General features: G+C 32.6%; 1 pseudogene; it reads right to left on the reverse strand.

Annotated features, from left to right (window-relative positions):
• LOC149200830 (chaperone protein dnaJ 10 pseudogene) overlaps window positions 1–3,867 on the reverse strand; it is a 39,524-nt pseudogene extending 35,657 nt beyond the window's left edge.
• Window positions 3,868–6,086: the final 2,219 nt, after the last annotated feature.

Consider the following 6,086-nt stretch of genomic DNA (forward strand, 5'->3'; position numbering starts at 1 on the left):
CATGAAGAAAGAAATGGTTGAAGAATGAAGAGACTAAAGAATGGTTGAGGCTACAATGCTCTTTGGCTTGACAACCCAATCATCTTTGAAATTTAGGCAAAAAGGAAATTAAGGCTAGTTTTGTAATATTTATGTAGAAAATGATTAATAAATAAAGAAAAGAGGCTAAGCACATTGTTAGTGTTTTTTTTTCTTCGAGTCTCCATATTTAATTTATCATGTTTATATGATGATATCGTTATTTATTACAATAAATGATCTATCAATTTTTGTTGTGCATACGTAATTAACATCATTAAATGATATAGGTCATACATGTTGTTGGGGTTTTGTATAATCATATCATTTTAATATGACACATGTTAATATGACACTTTTATTATTAATCATTTTAATAAAAAAATTAAAAATAGCATAACTACTTTTGAGATAAATCTCAATCTTTGTTTTGTTTTGTGACTCTTTTAAAATATTTATGGAAGTTAAAATCATATGATTCAGTTAATAATTATTGATAATTAAATTAAAATCTTAAAGTCTTATTCTAAATGCTATCACCATAATTATGTAAAAGAAAACCAAATACCAATAATAAATTTAAGATTGATAAAAATATTTAAACTATCACATTATTCATAACTTAAGCATGAGTTTTAGTCGGAATCACAGCATTTTTTTCAACAAAATTGACATTAAGAGTGCTTGAACCTTGTTTTTGATGGTGGAATTAGATTAAGCACCATAAAAAAACTGTTAGGGCACCCAAAATCTTGGAGCTTGACAATAATAACCTAAATTTCCAAAAAATTCAATCAGATTTATAATCAAAATCATGCTGAAATTTTCATTATTTTTCTAGCAAAAATGACACATAGTTAAACTATGCTATTATAAACTAAATACACGGCTAAACCTAAATTATAAAATATAAAACATTAAACAATGTCATTCTAAATAAATCTAAGAGATTCAAACTTACTCTTTCAACCAATATTATTGTCTCAAGCTATTTAAAATAAATTAATATGGTTGTCTCTAGCTATTTAAAATAAATAAATTAAATTAATTGAGATATTAACATTTATTTAAGAATTCAAATAGAACAAGTTATTATAAAAGTAAAATAAAATAAAAGTTGAAAGCATTTTGTTTTGAACGGAACCAATAAAGACACATCACCACTTATAAAAAAAAATTGAGAAGGTGAGGAGGTATGTATGCATACTCATCCCTGCATTTATGATATTAAACCGATGGTTTTATTGTAAAAAGATTGTTATTATAAACGAAAGAGTATACGATTAGAGATGTTAGAAAATGATTTAGTGTCTCACACGGTACACCCATTTTTGATGGTGGAAATAGATTGAGCACCATAAAAAACTATTAGGGCACCCAAAATCTTGAAGCTTGACAATAGTAACCTAAATTTCCAAAAAATTCAATCAGATTTATAATCAAAATCATGCTGAAATTTTCATTATTTTTCTAACAAAAATGACACATAGTTAAACTAAGCTATTATAAACTAAATACATGACTAAACCTAAATTATGAAATATAAAACATTAAACAATGTCATTCTAAGTGAATCTAAGAGATTCAAACTTACTTCTTTCAACCAATATTATTGTCTCAAACTATTTAAAATAAATTAATATGGTTGTCTCTAAATATTTAAAATAAATTAATTAACACATTAACATTTATTTAAAAATTCAAATTGAAGAAATAAAATAAAAGTTGAAAGCATTTTGTTTTGAACGGAACAAATAAAGACACATCACCACTTATTCTTATAAAAGAAATTTTGGTAAGGTGAGGAGGTATATATGCATACTCATCCATGCATTTATGATATTAAACCGATGGTTTTATTGTAAAAAGATTGTTATTATAAACGAAACAGTATACGATTAGAGATGTTAGAAAATGATTTAGTGTCACCTTTCCCTAATTTTTCCAACTCACGTAAAGACCGGAAGCTTACGCGCATTTATCTCATCGCATTTTCTCGAATGGCATCTCTCATCGTTTCAGTCAAATTTTTAGCCACACGCCATTGTCTTTTCCCACTCTGTCACGCCATTTCTCGTGACTTGTCAGTCACCACCCACTCTAAGGTCGAGTTACTTATCTTTATATCTCCCGCTCTATACGGCAATTTCCGCGTTTGTGCGGCAATTTCCGCGTTTGCACGGCAAGACCAGGAGTCAATAGGTCGAGTTACTTTATCTCCCGCTCTATACGGCAATTTCTGCGTTTGTGCGGCAATTTCCGCGTTTATCGCTATCAATAGGTCGAGTTACTTTATCTTTATATCTCCCGCTCTATACGGCAATTTCCGTGTTTATCGCTGCAACTTCTTCCTTCACCACCCACCTAGGAGACCTATCAATAGGTCGAGTTACTTTAATGAGTTACGCGCATCTCTCATCGTTTCAGTCGAGTTACTTTATCTTTATATCTCCCGCTCTATACGCCACTTTCCGCGTTTTTACGGCCCCACCCATGACGCTATATCTCCCGCTCTATACGGCAATTGCCTAGGACTACATTTTATATTAAATTATATTTGAAATTTTCAAAGTCACTTCATTAATTTTATTGAAGTAGTGGTTGAATTTCCTTGAATTTATGACATGTGTACTTAATTTAAAGAGATCATTTTCGTTTCTCTATTATTGCTTTTGAATTTTTCAACTCCGTTTTTAATAATTTTCTCACATTTATACCTAAATTTTTGATGATATAAAAGTATAAACTACTAAAATCGTTATATATAAAATGGTTGGTACATATTGATAGTTTTAAAAACATTTATATTATGATACATCTTAAATTGCTAAATTTAAAAAATTTATAAAAAATAATTAAATTATAATTTTATTTAAAAAAAATCATTATAAAAAGATGTGATATATGAGTTAAACATATATACATTTTAAAAAATAGGTAACAAAATTCTTAATCATGGATATTGTTCCCCACTTCACTTTCTCATGGAGATTCTTAACTTGTAAATTGATTTTGTTACAATACTATGGACCAATACCATTACTCACTAATACCACATTGCCTAAAAAATCATAACTTACGTTGATATGACACATATTAATATGACATTTTTTTATTAATTATTTTAATTTAAAAAATTTGAGATAAATCTCAATCTTTATTTTGTGACTATTTTAAAATATTGTAGAAATTAAAACCATATCATTCACTTAATAATTAAACTATGCTATTATAAACTAAATACACACCCTAAACCTGAGTTGTGAAATATATAACCTAAACAACTTCATTCACGTAAAGATCCAAACTTACCTCTTTCAACCAATATTATTGTCTCAAGCTATCTACAGTAAATTAATTAAAACATTAACATTTATTTAAAAATTCAAATAGAACAAGTTATTATAAGAGTCAACTAAAATAAAAGTTGAAAGCATTTTGTTTTGAAAGGAACAAATAAAGACACATCACCACTTACTCTTGTAATTTTTTTGAACTGAACTGAATATATATACATGCTCATCCATCCATTTATCATATTAAACGGATGGTTTTATTGTAAAAAGATTGTTATTATAAAATGTTTTAGTGTCCACTTTCTTCGAACTTACTCATCGCATTTTCTCGAATGACATTTTCTCGTGATTGGTCACTCACCACGGAGTCAATACGTCGAGTCAATACCGCAACTTCCTTCAACCCTCTCCTCTCCCGCTCAATAAGGCGTTTATCTTTCCACTTTCTTTCGCATTTTCTCGAATGGCATCTCTCATCGTTGTCTTTTCTCGAATGGCATCTCTCCTCTCCCTTTCCACTTTCTTTTGCATTTTCTCGAATGGCATCTCTCATCGTTTCAGTCAACTTTTTAGCCACACGCCATTGTCTTTTCCCGCTCTATACGGCACTTTCCGCGTTTTTTACGGCCCCACCCAATAGGTCTTTCTATTCCGCCCGCTCTATACGGCAATTTCCGCGTTTATCGCTGCAAGACCAGCAGTCAAGGCAACCAATAAATCCTATGCTATTGGGTATTTAATGTCTCTAAGAGAATATCTTATAGTACCAGATGCCATGCTAACCATACATAAAAACCTCAAACCATGCTATGCATCCGGAGGCGCATCTGAGATGTGACGAGCTGAGCATGCATGACACACCATGTTTTCGGATGGTTCCATTTTTCCGATCAGGCCGAACTTGGAATTAATGATGCAATAAATATTTCTTGCCTACATCCAATACGATACGGACGACAGACCATCGATACAATGTACATGCTCCTTTTGAATTTTAAGTTTGAATTTGCCAGCCCACTCGAAATTTGAATTTTGAATTTATATTTACCACTCAGCTCTTGCAGTTCGAATGAACTCTTTTCCATACCCAGCAGTCACCATGAACTCTGCTATGCTGCGAAGCTCCTGTTCGGCACCGAACGACATCATGTTGATTTCGCAAATTCCGTCGACGTTAGAATTCGGACCTTGACTGCCAGTGCCGCTGCAGCTGCTCCCGTCCTCGTCTATCGTCCCGTCGACAAGCCATCTTCTAGGGCAGTGCCAAATTCGGCTTGACATTCACTGTCAAAATTTGATGAAATTCCATCTGTATGTAGACCATCAATATCTGCTCGAGGCGCTGCGCGCGTACCAGCGTGGCGAGCTGCTATCCGTTACCACTTTCTTCTCTTCCGCCGTGGAACAGCAGCGGCTTCTGGGACTTCAAATCTCTCCCAGAGATCACTCTATGAGCTGAGGCCAAATCCGCCTGCTATGTATTGGCCTATGTATTTATCTTACACGATTTTACAAATAAAATTTACCATTCTTTGTCGTACTTTCATATGAACTGCAAACTTACCATACTTGAATTTACTATTTTTTAACAACTGCATTATTACATCGAACCCTATAGAATGGACGAATTTGCGAATTACATTTGCCAATCCGGCCGAACTCAGTAATTATTTTTTAAAGCTGTGATATTTTAACGCTGTAAACCTGAAAATTGTCAAGGAACCTGGATGCTGCTAATAACTACTATATCAACCACTGACTCGCTGCCAGTGCCGTTTAAATCTCTGAGTCATTAAACCATTTTTCTTGATTTTTCCTCTCATATCTTTGTGTGCTTTGCTTCAGCTACAACCCCAACACAAAAGCTATTAATCTCAAAATTCTCACCAGACTGCAAGTTCCCAGCACGGATATTTTCATGTTTGGCTGCAATTCATTCTTATCCACAGTTCCCCGGGACTAACCCACATTCAAAAATATCGATGCTCGCACAACGGCGATGAGCATTATGGGGTTACTTGGCTCCGGAGATGAACCTCTCACAGCAAATCCTTCTGTATAAGCATGTGTGATGTCCACACTCCTATTTATCCTTTGTGGAGGACGAGAACCAGCAATACAAATGGCATTGCAAAGTCCAGAATTGGAGTCATGTTCACCATAGCTTTTTAATCACAGTCTCATAATATTACAGGATCAGTAGTTCAATCCTATTCAATGTAGTGTATTAGCATGAACTTTGAAGAGAGATAGTTTCAATGAGGATGCAATCTTCCTTTAATAAACAACATAGGTTTGCAAGATATTTCTTTATCATGATCTTCATGGTTATATTATGGTTATGACATTCCCGTCATAGTGGCAATGTTATCTTTGTCTTGCTTAAACTGCAATACCATCGTTCCAATCCAAATATCAACAATCATAAATGCTAATCGCTGCATTGTGAAATCTGTAGATATATTTTAATTGTTTGTGACTTCCTTGGCATTTTAGACTCGAAGTATTTAAGGATCTCTTTCCTATCGCATGTAAGCGTGCAGTGAGAATGTTTTGGGAGGATTTTTGGTTGCCTAGTTATTGCTAGTTATTTTAGCATTAGTTTGGTTTTTATTTTATTTTTTATTTTTTTTGGTTAAACGTTATTGAGGTTGAATTTGTTTAAATTTTCTCAATTTACTTTTAATTTTTAATTAAATCAGTATAAATAAATGCGCATAAATATCCATCTCATTTTTAATGTTTAATTAAATTAGTATAAATAAATGTGCA

Source organism: Pinus tabuliformis, chromosome 2_1 (genome assembly GCF_031772625.1).
Source record: "Pinus tabuliformis cultivar Carrire ecotype Pingquan chromosome 2_1, CPIR1, whole genome shotgun sequence".
NCBI lineage: Eukaryota > Viridiplantae > Streptophyta > Pinopsida > Pinales > Pinaceae > Pinus > Pinus tabuliformis.